General features: G+C 21.9%; 1 protein-coding gene across 8 annotated transcripts in view; it reads right to left on the reverse strand.

Annotated features, from left to right (window-relative positions):
* Positions 1-18,619, reverse strand: part of LOC122501406 (caveolin-3-like) — a 278,146-nt gene that overhangs the window by 132,265 nt on the left and 127,262 nt on the right. The window contains exon 2 of one of the 8 annotated variants that reach the window (XM_043610844.1): positions 15,030-15,068. The exons of 6 other annotated variants lie outside the window; for them this stretch is intronic. The gene's annotated coding sequence lies outside the window, so the exon portion shown is untranslated. Of the gene's footprint in view, positions 1-15,029; positions 15,069-17,546; positions 17,569-18,619 lie in introns of those variants that run through there. One more of the 8 variants, XM_043610843.1, reaches the window with a different exon arrangement.

An 18,619-nucleotide genomic window follows, 5' to 3' on the forward strand; every position in this document is an offset into this window, starting at 1 on the left:
ATATTAATTTAGAAGCAAAAAAAAATTATATTTTTTTTCTAATCATTAAATCGGTAATTCAAACTATCTATTTTTTATTCTGTTTTTATAAAAAAATAATCTGTACATAAAAAAAATTTATTTTTACTATAAACAAATATTGAATTTTAATTAATTTTTCATTTTTTCTGATAATTTTTGAAAATATTTAAAGGGGAAAAAAATTTTCGTTCATTTGAACGTTTAACATTTTAGAAAAAACGTTGATTGAAATTATCGATAACTCAAAATATTGTTAGTTTAAATTATCGATTAGTCAAACTGTTGTTAATTAAAACTAATGATAGTTAACATTTTCAATAATTTTATAAAAAAATTTATAATGAAAATTTAATAACTCAAACTATCGATAACCAAAAATTCAATAAACGAAATATGTCTGACGAAAATGTGCTTTTACTACTAAAAACTAAATATTTTCAACTAAAACTATCGTCAATTTAAATTATTAATAATTAACATTTACAATATTTTTAAAATAAAATTTACAACAAAACATTAATAACTCAAACTATTCTTAAACAAAAATTCAATTTAAAAAATACGTCTGACAAAAAAGTGTTTTTACTACTTTAAATAATTTTTACTAAAAATATTGCCAATTTAAAATTATTACTAATTAATAATTAATATTTTCAAAATTTTTATTTTAATATTTAAAAAAAAATTAATAACTCAAATTATCGATAATCAAAAATTCAATAAACGAAATACGTCTGACGAAAAAGTGCTTATACTACTTAAAATTGAATATTTTTGACTAAAACTATCATTAATCCTTTATTCGTTTTTATTTTCTTCGTTATTTATTTTATTTTTGAGTTTTTTTTACTTTATTCCTTAATCTTTAATAAAAAAATATAAACAAAAATTTTCTGCATTCTAAACTATCATAATTTCCTTAATTCAAATTTTGAATAAATTACCATTTATTACAAGTTGGAGCTAAATTTTTTTTTATTTATTTACTTTTTTATTTATCATCTAAACAAGTTTTATTTTTTGAGGACATTATAATGTTCAATTTAAAGTATAAATATGTTTTTGTTATTGTTTCGCATTTATGTGAACACGTTTCGCGTGAGGGAAAAATTCAAATGTCATTTTTTGTTTCGAATGACGTTGAGCAAAAACAAAAAAAAAAGTGTCTTCCTCGTGAGAAAAAAAGGGAGTCAATTTTTTTCACCTCTTATTTTTTTTGCACAAATAAGAAGTCGTGCGTGCATTGAATGATACGCACGCTTGTCTGTGTTTATAATCTAGAAGTTTCGCGGTTAGAACTTGATCTTTGCCTTTATACTTCACGGTGCAGTTAACTTTCTAGCAAACTAGTTTGCATTTTTATGCAGATAACCTGGTTTTAGAGATAGTGATCGCATTTAGTGTCTTAATTCCCCTGAATTAATTAATTTTTAAATTTTTAAAAATTAATTAATTTTTCTTTTTTTTCAATTTATTTTCGGTAAAATTTTTAGTTTGTTTGATTTGGAAATTTTTTTGTTTGCTCTGTAAATAATAATTTCTGCTAATTTGAAAATTATTATTTTAAAATAGAGAAAGTTTTCCATCTCGATGGGGGGAGTAGAAAAATTGAATTGCAAACTTTCTCGTTAATTGATTTTCATTGAGGAATAAATGTAGTTTTTAAGTAGTGCAAGTGAATTTGCGTCAGACGGATTTTTAGAAGAATTAAATTCATTATATAAATTATTATTATGAATATAAGTATTGTGTATCTAATACAAAATATTCAAGACAATAATTTTTACAATTAATTATTTTTCATTAGAAATCAGCTAGTAAAATAAAAAGTTATTTATTTATGACACTTTTAAAAATAATTAATTATGAAAATCTGTCTGACGAAAAACGTGTTTACTACTGAAAACTAAATTTTTCCATTACAAGCATTAAAAAAAAGAAATAACAGATATGTAAACAAAAAATTCAAATATCAAAATTCGTTTGGTAAAAATACGCTTTTACTACTGGAAATTATGTTGAAAATATCGAAAAATGCCTATTTTTTCAGTAAGAAAAAAATTTTTTTTTTAAAGAAAAAATTAATGAGATTAAGTATTCAATTTAGGAAATTTGTCTTTACGAAAATACACTTTTACTACTGAAAATTATATATTTTTCGATTAAAGCAAATTCAAAACGCAATAAAAATAAATTACACAAAAAAAATGTAATTCTCCAAATCTGTCTGACGAAAATACGCTTGTACTACTGAAAACTAAAATAAAATTAATGCAAATAGAAATATCGAAATAATATTTATTTTTACAGCAAAGTCATCCTAAAAAGAAAATTGAAAATTCAATTAATGAATTTTAATAAATATTTAATTTGTCAATATCTGTCTGACCAAAATATGCTTTTACTACTGAATACTAAATATTTTTTAAGCAAAAAAAACAATACTTCAAAATTGGTGTAAATAAATTAAATCAATATATCCAATTCACGAAATTCGTCTGACAAAACATAAGCTTTTACTACTGAAAACTAAAATGAAAAATGTTGAAATAAATAATCGAAATAAAAATATCGGAAAAATATATTTTCTTCATTAACAACATTAAGAAAATGTAAAAATTGAATTCACTAATTTTTATTGATATTAGTTTTGAAAATAATACCGTCTGACAAAAATACGCTTTTACTACTGAAAATTATAAATTATTCGATTAAAACTACTAAAAAAAATAAAAATTTTCAATCTAAATTATTCAAAAAAGAAGTGAAAATTTAATTAGCAAATATTTTATTGTTAATAATGTCCGTCTGACAAAAAAAACGCTTATACTACTGGAAACTAAATATTTTTCAATCAAAATCACTAATTCAAATTACTAAACATTTTTACTAATTTATATTTAAAGAGCAGATAGGAAATATTTATTTTTTAATCAAAATAATTTTTTTTAAAAAAGCAAAAGTTAATTAAACAAAATAAACAATTTACAAAATCTGTCTGACTAAAAAACGCTTTTACTACTGAAAACTAAACACATTTCTATTAATAAATTTTAAAAAATAGTAATTACAATTTATTAGTAAAATTTACTGATTCAATAGCAAAATATATCACTAATTCGAATTAGTAAACATTTTTACTAATTTATATTTATAGAGTAAATAATAATTTTCACTAACTTTTTAGTAAAATTTACTAATTCGAAAGAAAAAGACACTAATTCAAATTAGTAAGCATTTTTTATTCTAATTCAAATTTAGAGAGGACGGCTAAATAATTTTCCATCAAATTAGTAAAAATTAATGTACGAAATAAAGAATGTTCGAAATTTGTCTGATTAAAATTATTGTTACTATGTACTGAAAACTATAAATTTTCAATCTGTTGTTATTTTTCTAATTAAAGATATCGGGAAATGTTTAGTTTTCAATCAAAATAATTTTTTATAAAAGCTCAAATTGATTAAACAAAAATAAACAATTTACAAATTTATGTTTATAGAGAAAATAGTAATTTTTACTAACATTTTAGCAAAAATTTTCTAGTTCAAAAGAAAAAGACACTAATTCAAATTAATAAGCATTTTTTAAAATTCAAATTTAAAGAGGAAGACTAAATAATTTTCCATCAAATTAGTAAAAATTAATGTAATGAAATAAAGAATGCTGGAAATTTGTCTGATTAAAATTATTTTTTCTACTGAAAACTATAAATTTTGAATCTATTGTTATTTTTCTCATTAAAGATATCGGGAAATATTTATTTTTCAATCAGAATAATTTTTTAAAAAAGCAAAAATTAATTGAACAAAATAAACAATCTACGAAATCTGTCTGACTAAGAAACGTTTTTACTACTGAAAACTAAACACATCTCTATTAAAATAATTTTAAAAAATGGTAAACATAATTTATTAATAAAATTTACTGATTCAAAAGCAAAATACTAATAAGTAGTAATTTATACTAATTTGTTAGTAAAATTTACTAATTCAAAAGCAAAATACTAATAAATAGCAATTTTCACTAGTTTATTGGTAAATTTACTTAATTCAAAAGCAAAAAGTCAGTGACTAAAACAAATTTAAACAGGAAGGGTAAATATTTTTTTATCAAAACTCAAAAAATGAATTTTAATAAATTAATATTGATTTAAAATTTCCAAATAGTTCCCACAGTATAAAAGGTAAAATTTCTTATTTGATTTCCAGTGAGCGAACAGTGACTATGTACTTAGAAGCTAATAACAATTTTCCTAACGATTACCCTACTTTCTTTACCGCAACTATAATCATTTTTCGTCATTAAAAGATTACACAGCATCATATTTATCTTGTCTCGAGAAGCAGTGAGTGAGAGAGAAGAAAAAAGAAGAAGAAGAAGATTCCCCTCAAAATTGAAGGTTTCAGTTGAGTTCTCGTAAAACAATATTACAAGCTGGTTTTCTCCCCTCCCCCTTTTTGCGTACATTTTGCAATCTCTCTTGCCGACTTGTACACAGGACACCTTGAGGTAGGTCCTGAAGATGGGATTTCAGGGACATGGAGGGTAATTGCTCGTGTATAGTGTAGTGAGTGGAGTGGGAGTGAATGAAGGTACTCCGGATGAAACTATGGACGGGGAGGGAGGGGGGGGGGAACGCAAGGGGAAAACGGAGAGATAAAGAGTCGAGGTGAAGGCAAAGGAGGAAGGTCTGCCTTTTTGAAAAGAAAGAAAGAAGGAAAGAAAAAAAAGAAGAGTGGGGAGGGTGAGATCAGAACTGCGTCATCGTTGCACTTTCTTCTCCTGCAAAAGAGAATAATGCGGCTCTGCGTGCGTGCACTTCACCTTTCTCTTTCTCTCGTAGATTATAATCCAAGATCGTGACTGACAACTTCCGAACCTATCTTTTCATTTTGTCGTCTTAGTTTATTAACGTTCTATTACGTTTTTCGATACTTTTTATTTTTGTCTATTTTTTTTTATTCTTTTTTCTATTTTTCTCTTCTTCCTTTTTTTCTTCTTTCTATTTTTTCCTTTTTTTCCTTTCTTTTCTTTTTTTCTTCATTTCTTTTTCAAATTTTTAATCTTTCTATTTTTCTTTACTTATTTTCTGTTTCTATTCTGTCACTTTCCACTTCTCTCTTTTTCTTATTATTTCTACCTTTTCACTCACTTTTTTAATAAAATTAGCATTTTTAAAAATAATATAACGTACAAATTTTTAATTCAAATTTTAATTCAAATTTATTTTCATAAAAATAAAATATGAATTGCGGAATATATTTTTAATATTATTATATTTATAACTATAATAATCGTAAAATTCCGACACAGAAAATTCAGGGAAAAGTCAAGGATTCAAAAAAAAAATCTCGTAAAAATCCCAATTATCTTTATAAATAATCAAAATCTTCTTCAAAATTCAATTATTTTCCAAAATTTTAATTAAATTCTTGTCAAAATTTCAATTATTTTTTTAAAAAAATTTCCTCATTTGAAATTAACATTTATTCTTCATTTTCCTAATGTTTTTAATCAAAAATATTTTTTACATTAATATTTTTAAAAATTACTCGACTGAAATGAGAAAAATATTAATTGAACATTGATTTAGTTAGGAATTAATTTTTTAATTATAAAAACAATATTTTGTAAATAAAATTTAAATATAAGAAAGACAATGAAAATATATTGTCGTTTATTTGAACGTTCAAAACTTTTGGAACGTTATTCTTTTTGGATATTAATAAAAATTAATAAAAATTTTCATTTTCATCTCAGAAAATACGCTTTTACTACTAAGAATTGTGTTCAAAATATCTGACGAAACAATGAATTTACTATACTGAAAGTTAAATATATGTTTCGATCAAAATCATTTAAATAGAAAATAAACAGTCATTTTAAACGAAAAATTTAATTTTTCGAAATTTGTCGAATGAAAATTTGATTTTATGTCTGAAAATTAGGTCAAAAATAGTTAAAAATACTTTTTTTTTTTTAATCAAAACAATTTTAAAGAAGGCAAACTTGAAATAAGTGAAAAAATATAATTCTTCAAGTCCTTCTGACGAAAATACACTTGAACTACTTAAAAAATAGAATTTTCGCAATTAAAAGATTAAAACTAATTTAGAAGAAGAAATAATATAAAAAAAATAATATAAAAATAAAAATAATATAAAATAATATAAAATATAAAATGAAAATAAAAATGAACGAAATATTCAGTTTCTAAAATTCGTCTGGTTAAAATACGCTTTTACTACTGAAAATTCTATATTTTTCGGTCAAAATTATTTAATAAACGATAAAATAAAACAAAAAATTCAATTCTCCAAATGCGTCTGACAAAAATATGTTTATACTACTGATAAACTAAATTTACATTATTTCAATAAAATATCGAAAAATATTTATTTTCCAAATAAAATAAGTTAGTATAAAAATTAATTAGTCAAAGTAATCAATTTTTTAGAACCGTCTGACGAAAAAAGGTTATACCTACTACTGAAAACTAAATAAATAATAATAATTAAATGACGAAAAAAATTTAACATATCAATTAAAATAATTTTAAAAAATGTAATAATTAAACAAATAATCTAATTTTTAAAATTTATCGAACAAAAATGCGTTTCTTCTACTTAAAAAATTAAAATTTTTCCATTCAGGAGAAATAGTAAAAATTAATTCATAGAACATTTTTAATTCTCAAAATTCGTCTGATTAAAATGCGCTTTTACTACTGAAAATTATTAATTTTGAATTAAGAAAAATTCAAAATGTCAAAAATTATTTATTTTTGGAAATTATTTGAAATGATTAAAAAATAGTAACGATCAAGAATTCAAAATATTTTATTTCCAAAATCTGTCTGACTAAAAAAATGCTTCTACTACTAAGAATTAATTATTTTTGAATTAAAATCTTAAAAAAAAATAACAATTATTTAAACAATAAATTCAATTCTCGTAATGCCTTTGATAAAAATTCGCTTTTACACCTGAAAATTATGTTAAAAATTTACGAAAATATTTATTTTTCACAGGAAACAAATTTTAAAGAAAGTAAAACTTAACTATTTAAAAAGTTCAATTTTCAAAATTTGACTGAGGAAAATATGCTTTTACAACTGAAAAATAATTTTTTTTTTCTTTTGATAAAAATCAATTTAAAAAAAGAACAGTAAATTATAGCGAAAAGAAAAATTTCTCCTAATCCGTCTGACGAAAATACGCTTGTACTACTGAGAATTAAATTTAACAGGGAAATTAAATATTAAAAAAATATTTCCTTAGCAATTAAAAAAAATTAAAAAAGAAATTGAAACAAATAAACACATTAAAACCAATTTTCGAAATTTGACTGACAAAAATTTACTTAAAGTGCTAAAAAATAGAAAATTTTTAAATTAAAGAACAATTTAAAAAATGTAAAAATTAATATTGAAATATACAATGCTCGAAATTTGTCTGATTAAAATTATTTTTACTACTAAAAACTACAAATTTTGAATCTATTCTTATTTCTCTTATTTTTTATTTTTCTTTTATTTTTCCTTTCTTCCTATTTTGTCTTTTTACCTTTTTTCTTCTTTTATCTATTCTCTTTTCTTTCAATTGCTCACTTTCTCCTTTTTTCATTTTTTTCATCCTCTTATGTCACGATTTATTTTTCAATCAAAATAATTTTTTAGAAAAGCAAAAACAAATTAAAAATAAACAATTTATGAAATCTGTCTGACTAAAAAATGCTTTTACTACTGAAACTAAACATGTTTCTATTAATATCTTAAGGGCATTTGAACCTTGATGACGTTACAGATTATGCAAAGCATGTGTGACGTCATCAAGGTTCAAATGCCCTTAAATAAAAATAAAAATAATAATAAAAATTGAAAATATAGATTTAACAAATTCAATGCTTAAAATACTTCTGATTTTTTAATTAATATTTAGTAAATTTAATTTAAAAGTAAATAATTTTTGGAAAATTAATAAAAATTGTCAAACTAGGAAGAAAAGTTGCAAAAATTAGAAAAAAATCTCTTTTTTTGACAGCGGAAATAAATATAAAGTAATTTTTACTATTTTCTTCTAGTGAAACTTAAATTGTCTAATTTTTTATTGTCTTCGAAATAAATTTTAATTTTTTCCCAGGGGAATAAATTTCCAAAAATTGATTTGAATAAATTTCATAAATTTTATAAATTTAATTCATTTTTAATATATGTTTAAGCTTTTTGCAGACTTTAATAAAATTTATTTCAGAAGTTTAAATTTTGTTATTATAGTTTATTTCTATTAATTTATAAATATTACGTTTATTTAAAGAGAAATTAAATTTTAGGGTTTTAGTTTGAAATAGAATTTAAATTTAAATTAATTTAAATTGAATTTCAATTTAAATTAAAATAATTTCAATGAAATTTAAATTTAAATTAATTTTAATTCAAATTTAAATAATTGCAATGAAATTTAAATTTAAATTAAATTAAATTGAATTATAATTAATTAAAATTATAAATTGAAATGTAAAGGCATTTTTCCCAATATATTTTTGTTCTTTTTGTGTAAATTTTTTGGAAATTAATTTTTGAATTTATTCAGTTCAATTCAATTTAAATTAATTTAAATTGAATTGAACTGAATTAATTCAAAAATTAATTTCAATTTATATTAATTTAAATTAAATTGAACTGAATTAATTCAAAAATGAATTTCAATTTATATTAATTTAAATTGAATTGAACTGAATTAATTCAAAAATTAATTTACAAAAAATTTACAGAAAAAAACAAAAATATATTCCCAAATTTCTTCTATATTTCTGTTTATAATTTTCTTTAATTAGGGTAAGTGTACTAATTCCTGCGGTATTTTGGTCAAGACGTCTTTTAACTATAAAATATAATTTTTATATTGATCAAATTGAACTTATGTCTTATTAAATTTGTAGTTTGTGTTATTAAGATATGTTTACAATAAATAACATCTCTAAAATATAATTTATTTTAATAAATTTAATGAATTAAAAATAATATTCAATGCGTTTAATTCTGCGCGTTTGAGTCAGTTGCTGCGCATCAGTTGCTGCGCGAATTCAATTCCTGTGGGTCAGTTTCTGCGCATAATTTTGTGCTTATGTGTATAATACCGCAAACTACTATGAAATCAAAATGGGACAATTATTTTAATCAATGTTTAATTGAATAGAATATAAATGTATTAAAAATAAATATATATCATATATTAACAAAAGTAACAAATAATTTCTGAATTATCACATTTTTGAAACATTTAGTTAAAACTTAATAACAGAATTCTTCCTTAATTAATTTATGTATTTATTAAATTTTCTTTAGTTTTTCCTCCATAATCTTCATTTTTTCTATCATTTTCATAATTTTTTCTTGCTCTTTTTCAAAATAGATAGTCTATTGTAACCAGTCTTAGTTGATTTTCTGAGGGCGCAGAAATTAAATCAAGCCCAAATTCTGTGTTAATTACTACTCTTAAAAATAAAATATAATAACAGACAAAAATAAAGTAAAGTTTAATTTTTCTTTTAAAACAAGGTTTTCTTTATCTAAAATCATCATAATAATAACCACTTTAAGTCTAAAAACAATAATAAAGCCTTTTTTATGTAGGTATTTTTGCACTGCCAGCAAAGTTAACAATGAAAAAAAATAAAACCTTGCACACGTCAACTTTTAATTAAAATAAAATACATAAATATTAAGTTTTGGTATATACTTCCTATATCTATTTTAAAACTTACATCGTTAAGTAATTTTTAAAAAAAATTTCAAAATTATTTGTGCCCTGAACAAATGTATTCACTTAAATTATTAAAATGCCGCAGAAACTGAAGCACCCCAGGTAGAAAAATTTAATGGAAGCCTAGATATATGCTAGCGCCACCACTGGAATTTGTATGGCAGTTTATCTCGCCGACGTCTTCTAGCGCCTTGCATGGCGCGAGCATTTTCCGCTAGAATGCAACATAACCTCAAATTTCTGTTGCATAAAGTGTCAGAGGTGTTTGTTTTTATTTTTAAAGTAAAAGTAAATGTTTGCTTGAAGAATATTATGGCATTTAAAAACAATAATAGTAAGGAAATGTAAGTATTTATATATTTGTAATTTTTATCAAATTTAAATATAAATTAATAATGTATTAAAAATTTCTTGGTCTTTCGTTAATTCAAATACATATTTATAAAATAATTTTTAGTTTGTGAATGTTTTATTCGACCTCTAAGGAAATTTAAAAAAATATTTTAAGTAATTAATCTAACAATTTATCACCAAGAATAACAATAAATACTTTTGATGAATTAAACATATTAATTTCTCTAAATTCAAATTAGAAAACGTAACCTCAAACTGGATTTATGTTTTCTTTATTTTTAATTGACCTCTCAGAACAGTTTTGTTGGTTTTAAACTTTTAAATAAGAACTTAACTTTTGCAATTAAATTATAAGTGATTTTTTAATAATGATTTAGACTCTGGGAGATAATTTTCATAAACTAATATGTATATATAATTCCACAAGTTTAACAAGTGTGATTACATTTATTAAAACGAAACGTGTAATTAATTCTTTAAATATGTATAATTTCCATTGTAAACAGATAATTAGTAAATGTTTTTTATATATACTTTTATTTAAAGTCATCAAATGAAATGACATATGAGAATAATTGTTTAATTCGCGAAATAAATTTTTGGCAGGTGAGGTTATGTACATAATTCTGTTATGTTCGCATTCTAGCACTGCGAGCAGAATGCGAGGAAGGTGCTAGAGCACAAAAGTGTTTCAAATGCTCTCAGCGCCACTACAGCGCAATGGCGTGCGAGAGTGGCACCTTACTAGCGCCACCAAATTTTTCTACTAGGGACCCGCAGCAATTGACGCACTTACCCTATAATCAATCCTTTGGGATTTTTTCCCAATCCCAAAAATATTTATTTTCATCAACTTGACAATTAACATTTTTCCTCGCAATTTCTTGTTCAAAAGTCCATAACAATTAATTATAATCACTATCAACATATTATACACTATCACTCGCTGTTATATACACTAATCAATAATAATCCTGACCTTGTGAAATGTATTTATCAATAAAAAAAAATTTTTCTCTCTCTAAATATACATACGTATAAATAATAAGTGCATAATATATTTTAAAGAGAAAAAAAATATAGTCATAAGCATAAGTGTATTTCTTCTCTATTTTTTTTTGTCATACAGAATCGATGGTAAACAAGAGATAAAAAAATTACGTCACACACCAACACACAGACAATTATAAAATAAAGGAGAGAGAGAGAGAGACAATAATAATTAATTTGAGTCTCTGTTGGTCTTCATTCTGTCAACTAATAATCATAAGGAAGTTTCGATTTGCAAAACAAATCGCTATCTGTACAGAGTTCCAGGGTCGTACGTAGATCATTACGAGGAAAACTATATGTAACAATGACTGAGAAATATTATAATACGTAACTAGAATAATGCCGAAGGATGAAATGTCATACCAATGTAGTTACGTTTTTTTTCTCCTTTTTTTCCCCCAATAAAAAGAGCAGTGTATCGTTGAGTTGTTTTAATTCACCTACGCATGATTCATCATACGTAAGTGCTGATAAATTTACGAACGCGAAACGTTTATATAGTTATATATTGCAAAATATCCGCAGTGTATGTTTCACAGCAAAGTCGAAATATTTTCTTTTTCTTCTTTTTTTTTAAAAAAAGAAAAAAAATTACTTGTGGTCTTAATCACTTGGCGATAACGATTTTAACAGAAAAATAAGTCTTTGTGGAAGAGTTTTTTTATTTTCCTTTGTTTCACTTTCCTAATTGCAATTTTTGTTTGTTTTAGATGATTCTAAAATTCCGAATATTTAAAATAAGGAAATTTGTTTATTTTTATTGGAATAATTTTGCGTCACTGTCAAAAAAATTAATTTAATTTAATTAATGATGATTCTAAAGTTCCAAAATTTATTTTAATTAATTTTTATCAATTTTTTAAAAATCTGAACATTCAAAAGAAGGAAATTTTTTTCATGAAATTAAATTTTTATTGCACTAATTTTTTGTCACTATAAAAAGAATGAATTAATTTAATTAATTTTTGTCAAACATTCAAAAGAAGGGAATTTTTTTATTTTTTCTTGAAAATAAATTTAAATTATAGAATAATTTTGCATTACTATAAGAAAAATTTAATTTAATTAATTATTGACTATTTTAAATGATCCAAAAGTTGTGAAAGTTTAAATAAACGAAATTTGTTTATTTCTTCTTGAAATTAAATTTTTAATGCAATAATTTTGTATCTGTGTAAAAAAAATTAATTACAAAGTTTCTAAATGTAAAGTTTAAGTTTTTAATTTTAGTTCCAATCAGTAATTCACAAAATTTTTGAACTTTTAAATGAAAGGAGATTTTTTTTATTACTTCTTTCAATTTGAATTTTATTGATAAGTAATTTTTGAATTCTTTGAAAAATAAATATTTTTTGATACCCACATAGAAAATTATTTTTTTATACATCGAAATATTTTTTTATAACTAAAAATTATTTTTCTATACATAAAAAAATATTTTTCAATTTAATTAAAAATTAATTTGTAACTAATTTAGTATTAGTTTTTTTATTTTTCATTTCAGGATTGTAATTTTTGACAATATTTAACGGGAAAAAAATGAACGAAATTTGTCTATTTCTTTTATTTTATTTTTTATTTAAAAAAAATTATTTTAAAAATCCAGTTCATTTTAATTTTAATTCAAAAAGAAAAAGAGAAAAAACTTTGAGCTGATCCTCCAACTATTTGGAGGGGAAAAACAGTTTCTACTTTTAAAGGTATTTTTAAAGCGTTTTTTTTTTTGCAAGTTCATTGATTATTGAAAGTGTAATAAAAATTTATTCCCAGTGATAAATATTGTATAAGAGAAATTAGAAATGACAAAGAAAGTTTTGTGCAAGAAATCCGAAAGGAGAATTATTTCATATACAATTGAGAAAAGTAGTTGCACTAGAATAACAAATAAGGCACAAAATATAGAAAACTTTCTACAAAAAAAAAAATAACTAAAACACGTTACATTTTAAAATTTGCAATTCATATTTGTTTGTTTTATTGTTATAATTTTCATACTTATTTCTTTTCATTTATTTTTCTACTCTATTTTTTGTACACTTTATATATTTTATTTTCTTGTTTATTTTATTTATTTTACTTTCCATTTTATTTTATTTAGTTTACTTTCCATTTTATTTCTTTATTTCTGTATAATTTTTATTTATTCTATTTCTTCTTCTTTTTAGTTTCATGGCAGAAAAAAATTTTCTTTCTTCTCTTTTATTTACGTATAATTTTTATTTTTTCTATTTCTTCTTTTATTATTTTCCTCGTCAGAAAAGTATTTTATTTTGTTGTTTTTATTTTTAAGTGTAATTCTCATGTATTTTATTTCTTCTCTTATTTTATTTTCAAAACCAAAAAAATTTTCTTTCTTCATTTTAATTTACATATAAATTTTATTTGTTTTTTTTTATTATTTTTCTCGTCCGAAAAACATTTTCTTTTTTTATTTTTATTTACTTATAAATATTTTCTACTTTATTTCTTCTTTAATTTTATTTTCACGTCAGAAGAAAATTTTCTTTCTTCTTATCTATTTATGTAAATTTTATTTACTTTATTAATTTTTATTTCTTCGTTTACTGTATGTTTTCATCGTAAACAATTTTCCTTCTTTTCTCTTTTTTACTTTATTTCATTTCTTCTCTTATTTTATTTTCAAGTCAGAAAAAAATTTTTCAAAGTACCCCTGGAGAATTTTTAATTACTTAATTACGAAACCTAATCATTTTCTCTCAATGATAAAATTTATAAATTTTTTTTTATTTTGCAAAAATAGAAGAAAAAACCCACAAAAACTAATGAACTAATTGTAAATAACAGAAAAAAATGTGTCATTTAGTTTATATATTAAATAAAACGAACACACTTTATCCAATCATCGTTATTAACAAAATCAATAATAATCTGTCCTTGTCCTTTCTCAACTTTTTACGCGTTAAAACAAGAGTATTAAATGCGAACGTGATCGATTGATTATAAATCGATTGTATAAAAAGATACATTTATTACAAAAAAAAAAAAACAAGAAAAAGAAAAATTGAGTGAAGTTTTCTAATCAGAATGTCTACGCGAGGAATATTATTATTATCACACCTAAATCTATTGATTCGCAGTTGTGTATATTGCAATCGTTGAGGATTTGTGCAATAAAAATTGCAAAACATTAATATATATATTGTATATAGATATGTGAATGTATGAGTTGAGTTTGGGTCAATCCGTGGGAACCACTGAGCGCGTTTCTTTATGGAAACTTTGTGTGCGGCAAATAGTAATTATTATCTCAAAGTAAAACGTGTTGTTTTTCATGTAGTGAAAAAATTAAAAAAAAAAAAAAAGGTGACGAGACGTGCTATAAATATAACATTATACTTTGTACAATTGCTTACAAATCTTATTCTCTATTTTATTGTAATCATTACATGCTGGATTTTATCATTTTTCTACTAATTTTCTATTCTAATTTTATTTTCGCAATAATTCAGAAAATTAATAATTCCCAGAGGTTATTCACGAGCGATAATTATCCAAACTATTTTTAAATAAAAAAAATTTACATAATTTACATTTTTTTTTAAATTTGGTTGAAGTTTAAAAAAGAGTTTTTTTTAAAATCTCTGACTTTTCCCTAAATTATAAATATTATGAAAAGAAATTTTCTAAAACAAATATATATTTTCCTATATTTTCTTTTCTTTTCAATTTAATTAATTGTCAATTCCACAAAACACTGATATTTTTCGTTTAAATAAACGAATCAGACTTTATAAATTATTGCTTTGATACAATAATATTTTACTTTTAATATATTACATTTGTAAATTTCAATACATGTATATATTTACTTACGAAACAAACTCGACAGGAAACATATGTTGTTCAACTCACCTGAAACAAACAAATGAAAATACTTTATATTAGAATTATCAAAAAATAAATAAATAAATAAAAATTGAAAAAAAAAATATTTTAAATTATTAATTGTTGAAAATATCGTTGTACAGAAACTCAGAACTATTTAATTTTTGATTTTATATTTAATTCTAATAAAATATAAAATCAAAAATTAATTATAATAAAATATAGAATCAAAAATTAATTACAATAAAATATAAAATTAAAAATTAATTTTTAAAACCACCATTGGTTTGAAATTTTTAATATTCATTATATCAATGACTCATTAGTATTGGCAATAACAAATAAATGAGAAATGATGATTAATTTATTAATAAATAAAAAATGAAAATGGAAAAAAAATTGCGAGAATATCTTTATTGATAATGAAAGTTACACCACCCCATTACACTATTTAATTCAGAATCAAATGGTTTCGCAACAACTGTATAGTTACTTGTAATTAAATATCGGTGCAACTCGTTGATTCTATGATTACATGGTTTCTTGAGAAAGTTCATACATGTATTACGAGAAAGTTATAATCCAGCAAGGCCAGGGACGGAGGAATCTAACTCTGATTAGGAGAAAACGAGAGAGAATTTATTGTATTTATTTTACACATTTATATTTCAAGGTGTTGATTAAAAAAAAATTGATAAACTGCTTTCAAAAAATTAATATCGAAAAATAACAAATTGATACCAAAAAGTGCACTACTATTTGCAAAAGTACCAAATTGATACCAAAAGTACAAAATTAATATCAAAAATAACAAAATAATACCGAAAATACCAAATTGATGGACTAAAGTGTCATGTTGGTACGAAAAGTACAAAAAATGACAAATTTGTACAAAAAAAGAACCAAATTGCTACAATAAAGTAGCCTTTTGTTTCTGACACGAAAAAGTAATTATACTTTGGTATAATATTTTATTGGTACCATAAAGTAAGAAATTAATACCAGAAGATCATTACTGGTACCAATGAATACCAAATTGATACCATACAATACCACAGTGGTAGGTACCAAATAGTACCATACTAGTACCGTAAAAAACCAATTCGATACCATACAGTATCACAGTGGTAATAGAATTGAAAATACTAAAAGAATATAAATAATAACAAAAATAAAAATAGAAATAGAAAAATAATAAAAATAGTAAAAAATAGTAAAAAATAGTAATATAATAAAGATAGTAATTGAATAGAAGTAGTAAAAAAATAAAAATAGTGATAGAAATACTGAAATAGTACAAGAATAGTGAGAGAATAGAAATAGTAAAAAATAGTGCAAGAATAGAAATATAGTAAAAAATTGTGATAGAATAGAAATAGTGAAAAATAGTGATAGAATTATAATTAATTAAAAAAAAATAGTAATTAAGAAGAAATAGAAATACTAAAAGAATATTAATAGAATAAAAATTGTAAAAAAAATAGAAAAATTAATAGAAATAGAATAGAAATAGAAATAGAATAGAAATAGTAATAAAAATAGTAATAGTAATAAAATAGTAATAGAATAGAAATAGTAAAAATAGTAACAGATTTGTAGCAGTGAAAAAAGTAACGGAACAGAAATAGTAAAAAGATAATTTAATCAAAGAGAAATAGAAACACTAAGAAAATATTAAAAGAATAGAAATTGAAATAAAATAGAAATCGTAATAGAATTGGAAAAAATAAAAAATAGCAATAAAAATAGTAAAAAATAGATATAGAATAAAAATAGAAGAAAATAGTGACAGAATAGAAATAGTAAAAAATAGTGACAAAATCGAAATAGTAAAAAATAGTGTGAGAATAGAAATAGTAAAAAATAGTGACAGAATAGAAATAGTAAAAATAAAGATAGAATAGAAATTGTAAATATGTAGTGATAGAATAGAAATAGTAAAAATTAGCGAGAAAATAGAAATAGTTAAAAATTGTAAAATAATAGAAATACTAAAAATAGTGATAGAATAGAAATAGTAAAAAATGGCGACAGAGTAGAATAGTAAAAATAGTGACAGAATAGAAATAGTAAAAAAACAGTACAAGAACAGTTATAGAATAGGAATAGTACAAGAATAGTGACAGAATATAAATAGTAAAAAATAGTGAGAGAACAAAATTACTACAAAAATGGTACAAAAATAGTGATAGAATAGAAATAGTACAAGAATAGTGCCAATAAATAATAATGATAATAATTAAACATATTTCCATCTAGATATTTATTAATTAACAAAATAAATTAAAAATTTTTGTTATCAATTCGCAACCTTGAAAATAAACTAATAAGTAATAGGTAAAAGAACAAATATTTATTTCATACATAATGTATTAAAAAATAAAAGTGAAAGAGAAAAAAGAAATATAATTTTGTATTCTCTTTTTTAATACATATGCGAAAACACGATAATTAGACGAGGAGAAAAGAAAATGTGTTCTTTTGTTATATATTCAAAAGACAAACCTCTCTCTTTTGCGAGATGATATAAATGATAACAAAATCGTTCGATGCAAATGCAGTTGGTGTTTAAAAAAAAGTGCATAAGTGATAAGATTGCAGATATCATTTTATCAATGTTTATTCTTTTGTGCGAAAACGATAAAAAAAGAAACCAATTCTTCTTTGCTTATATTATTATAACCGTTTCTTCCTATTTTGAATTTCTATATAAAATCTTTCGTTAAAGTTCATTCAATTTCTTATCAAAATTTTGTCACGTTTCGAATTTATAATTATATTTCTTTAGAACGCAATTTTTATCGAAAACGAGAATTCTTTTTTTCATACTTGTCACGCAATATTTGGAAACTTATGTGTTTATTACAATTTAAATGTGTATCAAATACGGAAATGTGTTGAAAATAAAGCATGAAAAAAAGTGAATATAAAAAAAAATTAAATTTCAAGGAATTAATTATTTTTAGTTATTAATATTTATTTATTTGTTTTAGTTAATAATTATTTGCATTATTTGTATTTATTTCAGTTTTTTGTCATTTCTTCTATTGTGATATTTATTTTTTGTTAATTTTTGTGTTAATTATGCGCAAATATTAAAAATATTAAAAATACTAAAAATACTAAAAATACTAAAAATACTAAAAATACTAAGAACACTAAAAATACTGAAAATACTAAAAATACTAAGAATACTAAAAATACTAAAAATACTAAAAATACTAAAAATAATAATACTTCATAATAATAATTGAAATATTTTGCTATCGCGAAACGAAAAATAAATACTAAAGTAGAAATATACCACAAAGAACCGAAAAAGTTATGCCAAATAACAAATATTAGTAAAAATGATATCTTCAAGGAAAAAATATCGAAAAAAAATATTTTATGAATATTAAAAATACTTTTTTTGTTTATAAATAAAAAAAAATATTTTTCTTTACTAAAAATAAATACCACAATGAAAAGCATGGAAAAATCTTCTACTAATACAAATAAACAATTAATAAAATTAATAAATAAATTTATTAAATAAATATTAATAATGTAAAATGTAATAATTAATAAATAAATTA

This window comes from Leptopilina heterotoma, unplaced genomic scaffold (assembly GCF_015476425.1).
Source record: "Leptopilina heterotoma isolate Lh14 unplaced genomic scaffold, ASM1547642v1 Lhet_209, whole genome shotgun sequence".
NCBI lineage: Eukaryota > Metazoa > Arthropoda > Insecta > Hymenoptera > Figitidae > Leptopilina > Leptopilina heterotoma.